Below are 8,509 nucleotides of genomic sequence, written 5' to 3'. Positions count from 1 at the left end.
TCTAAGATAAACTCATTTAGATCACGAGGTGAATGTACTATAATAGACTTCCCTAATGTAAACTTTTTAGCTTCTTGTGTCAGTAGGACTGCAGCCAGCAGGGCTCAGAGACAAGATGCCTATCTTTTTACTGTGTTGTCTACCTGCTTTAACAAATAGGCTACCACTTGAAAAGAAGGTCCCTTTTTGTGTCTTAGTACACCTACAGCATCGTGACTCTGAGAAGTAGTGTACAGAGTGAAGGGTTGGGTGGGGTCAGGAAGGGTAAGGGCTGGAGCCCTTAGGAGAGCCTCTTTCATTTATGAAAGGAGGCATGTATTGGTGTCTATCTAGGGGGTTTGACAAGGACCCCTTGGAAGCTTTGTAGAGGGGTTGGGCTAGAGCGGCAAAGTTAGGAATCCAGAGGTGAAATAAGTCAGCTAAACCCAGAAAAGATAGAACCTGTTGTTTGGTTGAGGGCTCGTGGAGATCCTTGAAGAATTTCCTTGCAATCTGTAATGATAGAACAAGTGGTAAGAGTGAGAGAAGGACCCAGATATTTGACTTTTGGGGAAGCTACTTGGGCTTTAGCAGGAGAAACCCTGTACCCACTATTGGAAAAAAAATTGAGGAGATTGGCTGTATGTCACATGGCTAAATTGTGGGATAGAGAACACAGGAGAAGGTGACCAACATATTGAAGGGAGTGCTGGGTTTGATGTCAAAAGCTGCAAGGTCAGCAGCAAGAGCTTGGCTAAAGAAATGAGGACTGTCCCTGAACCGTTGAAGGAACCCTGTCCAGGTGAGTTGCTGAGACTTTAGAGTGTCTGGGTCAGTTCATGTAGATGCAAAGAAATCCTGACAATCAGGGTGTAGGGGAATGGTAAAAAGTAGCATCTTTAAGGTCTAGGCCTGTAAAGTGAGTGGTAGAGGGAGAAATATGAAAGAGCATAGTATAAGTATTTGGCACCACTGGCTGAATTGGGGTAACGGTGTCACTGATTACCCCAAGGTCTTGTACCAGATGATAGGGCCCATTAGACTTGAGTGCCAGGAGAATTGGGAGTAGTGTAGGGTAAATGGGTAGCTTTGAAAAAACCATTGTCTAAAAGATGCTTGACTATGGATTTGAGCCCTTGTAGATGTTTGAGAGCAATATGATAGTGGAGAATTCAAGGAAAGATTGAAGGATCCCTGAGATAAATTAATACAGATAGAGCTTGGGTAGTACAGGTGGGGTTGGAGGTGTCCCAGACTATGGGATTGACAAGGGGAAGAGGGAGAGGAGAGACTGACTTTGCAGTGCATTGTTATGGTGTTTGGAGGATGAGAGCTGTGGAGAGGGAGAAGGTAAAGGAGAAGTTAAGCTTTTGGAGAAAATTTCTACCTAAAAGGTATGTAGGGTATGTTGGTATTACCAGAAAGCTATGGGTGAAAAAGAGAGTTTGGAAATTGTATGGAATGGGCCCTGTCTTTGGAGGCTGTGTAGGTTGGCTGTCAACACCCTCTATAGTAGACTGAGGATTTAACACAATGGCCTGAAAACTCAAGAAGAACACTGTATGTCATTCCCATGTCTACAAGTACAGGGAGTGTTACCTGAGTGTTACCTCCAGTGAGACTTGGGGCTCTGAGAAGGATACTTTAATGGGGGCTGTGGGCCTCAAACCCCATCAGTCTTCTTCAGCAGCAAGTCCAAGAGATCAGCCAGTGATGAACCCGGTGGTGGTGAGATCTCTTTTGAGGGCAAAGAATTGGAGGATGGCTTACCTGCTCTCTGGCAGCGGGGACAGTCACTCTCCCAATGACCTTTGAGATCCAGAGGAGGCAGGGCTCCAGAGGAAGTTGTGGGTTGGGACATTTTCTCACCCAGTGTCCTTCCTTGTCACACTTGATGCATGGCCCAGGAAGTGCTTGGGCAGCTCTGCCTTGTTTCAGTTTACCAGGCTTAGGATCCCCAAGTGCCACTGCTAAAAGATCAGACTGATATTTGGGAAGTTTCTTTTTTTATGCCTCTTTTTCTTCCTTTTATTTATCTCTGTTGCTGAAAACATGAAAAGCCATATTAAGAAGGCGCCCCTGTGGGATTTGAGGGCCAAGTTCAGCATTTTGTAGTTTTGCACAAATGTTAGGGGTAGACTGAGAAATAAAATAAGAGTTAATAGCAATTGTTCCTTCTTGAGAGTTGGGTTTACATTAGCAAACTTACTTAGTGTGTCCCTAAGACATGTTAGGAACATAGGGGGATTTTCATTAGTCTCTAGGACCTGTTCTAAAAGATCATTATAGTCAGTATACCTGTGAGCTATTTTATTAAAGCCCACAATTATACTTTCAATCATCTTATGCACTTTGTAAGAACCTTCTCCATTTTGGTAATCTCAGTTAGGGTCCTGTTCAGGCACCACAGCAAGCCTCAAGTCATTCTCAGCAGTATTTGTGTTATGCCTGTGATTGGCTTCTTCTCAAGCTGCTTACCACAGCTGAGCTCGCTCTTGTGAGTTGAGAGTGGTGTTCAGAATCAAATAAACATCCTTGAAATGTAAATCATAACAATTAGTTATAAATTCAAACTCTCTAATATAATTTTGGGGGGGGAACAGAAAAGGAATCTAATTTATGGTTAATGTGAGATAGGTCATTGAGGGAAAAAGGAACATGAATACCAACTAGTCCCTTGGGACCAGCCTGTTCCCAAAGGGAGAATAGATATTGAGGCTGAGAGAGATGTGCAGTGGGAGGTGGCTGCCAAGCAACCAACTACCCAGCAGGCATCTGTGGGCAGTTCCAGGGTGATCAGCCATGAGATGGCCACTCATCACCATGTGACAGGGAAGCACAAGTTAGTGACTGGTTATTGTGGGCTGCAAGATGGTAGCCATTTACCCAGTGACCTATCACAAGATGGTGGCAGACTGTCACATGATGGAGGACCCCAAGATGGTAGCTGTTCTCCATGTGAGCTGCAGCAAGATGCCTGCTGAGGACTATGTGGTATGGGATTGCAAGATGGTGATCGAATACCATATGGTTTGCTAGGTAGCTGAAACATGTGAGCCTGAGTGTGGTGAGCCAGCAGGCAAGATGGTGACACAGGAGCAGAAGGGAAAGAAGAAGAGGGACCATCCAATGGGACAGATGGCTCAGGTTGAAGGGTTTGAAGAGTATGAGATTGGGGATAGGAAGCAAAGGAAGACTTAGCAGCCACTGAGGGTGAGGAAAGGGGAGAGGGGGAATCAGGGGCAAACCTCTGGTTGAGAAGGCAGAGAGGTTTGGGCTTGGGATATGGGGGAGGGAGAGTGAAGACAGAAGGCACATCATCTAAGGGAACTGGTGCGGAGGAAAGGAGAGACCTTGGTGGAGTAGACTGGGCCAGAAGTACTCGGGCTGCCCCATGTGACTGAGTAAAACAAGTCCTCAGAGTGAAAAGGGCTGAACGTAAGGGATTTCTATCAACTTGTTACTACCATGACAAAAGTTATATAAATCTTGAAGGACAGAGGGGTCAAACGTCCCCCTTTTAGGCCATGGGCTACCATCAAGCTTTAGATCAGCCAAGCCACCTGGCAGTAAAAGATCAGTTTTTTGGTTTTTATGACCTTCCTGAGGCCAAGAGCACCAAGGTTATGAAACAGGCACCTCAGAGGTGTGTTTTTTGGGGAGAGAGCAAAGAGTATTCCCCATAGTGGCCAAATTAGAGATGAGCCAAGAGAACAACTCTGGCCCTGGACACGAGAGCTTTAGCCCTGTGCAAGGAGCATGAGAGCTGTCCAGAGTCACACTTATCAAAAGAAATCATCATCTGTTTTGAGAGCATTATAGAGAAGACCCCAACACTCATTCTCATTGGCTGTCACTGAGCATGAAGAGGGTGGGGGCCCCAGAGGACAAGAGGGTAACAACTCTGCCTTGGGCTGTCCTGCCTCAGGGACATGAGAGCTATTATCTTTGTCCAAGGGATGGCAAGAGGTTCCCCAGTGTGAGCTCATGAATTTCTAATGCTGAGAACAGCTCCGCCTCAGTTGCACAAGAGGTGTGAGAGCTGTTATAGACTAAGAAACCAAGACAGGAAACCCCGGATGGAAAGGTGACTCATCTGTGACAAATGAGGTGGATTGGAGTTGGATGCAGGCTAACAACAGTGAATAGGCATTCCCAGAAGGAGGAAGGGTGGCTTACAGACAGGGGAGCTCCAAACTTGGGGATGACCCCCAGGACCCAATGCAAAAACTGCCAATCTGAGTCATGGCACCAAAATGGTAGTGTTTTTCAGTGCAATAGAGATGCAAAAGGAAAGAAAAGTGACCTCTATTGAGAACATGAAGAGGAATGCACAACTCATGGGGGAGTTGGACTTTTCTCCTCTGGCAGAAACATAGAGGGCTGAGGGTCATATGACCTCTGACCTGATGCTGGGTGGGCGTTGATGATGTGTGGGGAACTGATTGCAATTCTCTTTGCACACATGGGAAAGGAAAGAGGAAGTTCTAATCAGGGATGAAGGGGAAGGAGGAGGAAGTGGTCATCACCCTGGCCTTCTGCCACATTAGGCCACTGCCATAATACTCAGTAATTTATACTAGGGCAAAAAACTTTTTTTTTTTTATTTAAGAGGAAAAAGAGAAAAACACAAAACAAACCAAAGCGGTGTAAGGGTACACATAATACAGAACTACAAAAAAAAAAAAAAAAAAAAAACAAACAAACAAAAAAAAAACAACAGTAAAAAATCACCTGTTAGTAGATTACATATTATCATCTTGAAAATAGTTCCTCAAATCACAGTATCAAAGAATACAAGGTGGACATTCAAACAGGGAGACTGCAAACAGCTGTGTTCAATGATCCAAAAACATTGATATAGTCAGCTATTTAACACCCCTAAACACACTTGCTGTTATATCCGTTAGAGCTTTTTTTCTTTTTTTTTTCCCTCTCTTTTTTACAACAAAATTTACACATTTTGGATTTTATTACTCCTTATTGCTTATTACTTTTTTTGGGGGGGGGGAAGAATACAGTCAAATATGGCAAAACAAAGCTGTCAGTCAATACCAAGGATAGACATAGCACATGGTGTAGAACAGAGTACAAGGTTATCAACAATGGTTATCAACGTTGTCCCTTGTTTCCTTAAAAAGAATTGTCTATCTCATTAGATATTATGAAGTTGGACAAAACAGTAGAGAACAAGACCAATAAAACTTAGGCATTGTAAACATTACAGGACTTCCAAAGAAGACAATAGTCAAACCAGAATGGGTATCTTAGTGAATCTTATTGTCTTCAAAGTAGTTGCCTATGTCTTCAAACTTGATACTATCATATAGAATGGAACAGAGTCTAATCAGTCAAAACAAGATCGTGGGAGTACTACAGGACTTCAAAACAAGTTAATAGGAAATCAAAAAGAGTTACTATTTATATATCCTAATTTTTTGAATTTTTTCTTTAATTAAGACAAACATAAGAAATGACTAAATAATTTTTTTAAAACAATAAGGGGGAGATTGAGATAAAACAGGACATAACAATATAACAATAGAGGTCACAGCATGACTGTTTCAACAACCTAGTACTTCACCACCATATAACCTGACTTAATAGTAGTTACCATAGTGTCTTTTTCCTTGAAATATTTGGATAAAACTTCATATACTCTAGCTTCAAGTATTTTCATATCAAGAAGCCCAGAATAAAGCCTTTCTAATTAATGAGTGAAAACTTTATAAGGCTCCAAGGCCACCTAATGGGGAATCATGATTACCACATATTTTTATATATTTGAATCATTACTTACATTAGGGAAACTATTCGGTATTCACACATGCGAGATTGATTTATTTCACTTATGAGTATGGTCTCAAGCTGCGCCCATTTATTGATAAATATCTCAATGTGATCCTTCTTTATAGCTGAATAATACTCCATTGTATAGAAATACCACAACTTTTTTATCCATTCCTCAGTTGATGGGTACTTGGGTTGTTTCCAAGATCTGGCGATTACAAATTGTGCTGCTATAAACATAGGTGCACATATATCACTGTGGTATGATGCTTTCAGTTCTTCTGGGAATATGCCTAGAAGTGGAATAGCTGGAATAAATGGGATTTCCAGTCCCAACTTTTTGAGAAATCTCCAGACAGATCTCCACAAAGGCTGTACCAGTCTACACTCCCACCAGCAGTGCAGGAGAGTTCCTTTTTCCCCACAGCCTCTCCAGCATTTGTTGTCGGTTTTCTTGATCCTGGCCATTCTTTCAGGAGTGAGATGGTACCTCAGTGTGGTTTTAATTTGCATTTCTCTAATGACCAATGATGATGAGCATTTTTTCATGTATTTATTTTCCATTTTCATTTCTTCATCTGAGAATTGCGTATTCATCTCAGATGCCCATTTTTGGATTGGATCTTTGAATTTTGGAGGTCTGAGTTTCTTTAATTCTTTATATGTTTTAGACAAGAGGCCCTTGTCTGAGAGAGAGTTCACTAAAATCTTTTCCCAGTTTGTGGGTTTTCTTTTCACTATGCTGGAGATTTCTTTTGACATGCAGAAACTTTTTAATAAGAAGTGGTCCCAGTTATTGATTCTGGGAAGTATTTCCTGTGCTGTTTGAGTCCTGTTCATGAATTCTCTACTTACCCCTATGTCTTCAAGGTTTCTACCCAATTTGTCTTCCAATAGATTTAGTGTTTCTGTTTTAATATTCAGATCTTTGACCCATTTAGATTTTAATTTAGTACATGGTGATAGACATGGGTCTAGCTTTAGTTTTTGGCAAATGGAGAGCCAGTTTTTCCAGAACCATTTATTAAAGAGACTGTCGTTCTTCCAGTGAACCTGCTTGGCTCCTTTATCAAAGATAAGGTGGTTGAGTGTGTTCGTAGTTGTGGTTGTATCTTCTAATCTATTCCACTGATCTTCGGCTCTGTTTTGATTCCAATACCATGTTGATTTTACTACTGTTGCTTTGTAATATAACTTCAAGTCAGGGATTGTGATGCCTCCTGCTTTGTCTTTGCTGCTTAGAATTGCCTTTGCGATTCTAGGTCTCTTCTGGTTCCAGATGAAATGTAGGAGTGATTTCTCTAGATCTATAAGGTATGTTGATGGTATTTCTATTGGGATTGCATTGAATCTGTATAACAGTTTTGGGAGAAAGGCCATTTTCACAATGTTTGTTCTTCCTATCCATGAGCAAGGGATGTCTTTCCATTTTCTGAGATCATCTTCAATTTCCTTTTTCAGTGTATTATAATTTTCACTGTATAAGTCTTTCACTTCTTTCGTAAGAGTAATTCCTAAATAGATTTCTGAGTATTGATTTTGTATCCAGCCACATTACTGAATTTATTTATTGTATCTAAGAGTATTTCAATGGAGTTTAGGGGGTCTTCTATGTAGATTATCATGTCATCTGCAAACAATGATAATTTAACTTCTTCTTTTCCTATCTTTACCCCTTTTATTTCTCTTTCTTGCCTAATTGCTCTGGCTAGTACTTCCAGTACTATATTAAATAGGAGTGGTGATAAAGGACATCCTTGTCTTGTGCCCGATTTTAAAGTAAAGGCTTTCAATTTTTGGCCATTTAGTATGATGCTGGCTGTTGGTTTGTCATAAATGGCCTTTATTATATTGAGGTAAAGACAATTTATTCCAATTTTCTGTAAAGTTCTTATCATGAATAAGTGTTGGACCTTATCGAAGGCTTTTTCTGCATCTATAGAAATGATCATGTGATTCTTATTTTTGGCTTTATTGATATGGTGGATTACATTTATTGATTTGCGTATGTTGAACCATCCTTGCATTGCTGGGATGAATCCCACTTGGTCATGGTGTATAATCTTCTTGATGATTTGCTGGATCCTATTTGCCAATATTTTATTGAGGATTTTTGCATCTGTGTTCATTAGGGAGATCGGTCTATAGTTCTCTTTTATAGTTGGGTCTTTCTCGGGTTTTGGTACTAGAGTAATATTTGCTTCCAGGAATGACTTAGGAAGGATTGCTTCCCTTTCAATTTCATTGAATAGTTTGAGGAGTGTCGGCATTAGGTCTTCTTTATATTTCTTGTAGAATTCTGCAGTGAATCCATCTGGGCCTGGGCTCTTCTTGGTGGGTAAGGCCTTAATTACATTTTCAAGTTCATTAGCAGAGATTGGGTTATTCAACAGTTTTATATCCTCTTGATCTAGCTTTGGTACTTCATATGCTTCTAAGAATCTGTCTATTTCTTCTGTGTTATCAAACTTTTGAGAGTAGAGGTTTTCGAAATAGGTGTTGATGATCCTCTGTATTTCTATTGGGTCTGTAGTGATTTCTCCTTTTTCATTTCTTATTGCATGAATTTGAGCTTTTTCTTCCCTTTTTAAAATAAGGTTGGCTAGGGGCTTATCGATTTTATTTATTCTTTCAAAGAACCAACTCTTTGATTCGTTGATTCTTTGGATTGTTTTCTTATTCTCTATTGCATTGATTTCTGCTCTGATTTTTATAATTTCCTCTCTTCTTTTGGCTTTGG

Source organism: Cavia porcellus, unplaced genomic scaffold (genome assembly GCF_034190915.1).
Source record: "Cavia porcellus strain 051 isolate PalLab524CR breed Dunkin Hartley unplaced genomic scaffold, mCavPor4.1 scaffold_31, whole genome shotgun sequence".
Lineage (NCBI taxonomy): Eukaryota > Metazoa > Chordata > Mammalia > Rodentia > Caviidae > Cavia > Cavia porcellus.
This window is presented reverse-complemented; position numbering follows the sequence as displayed.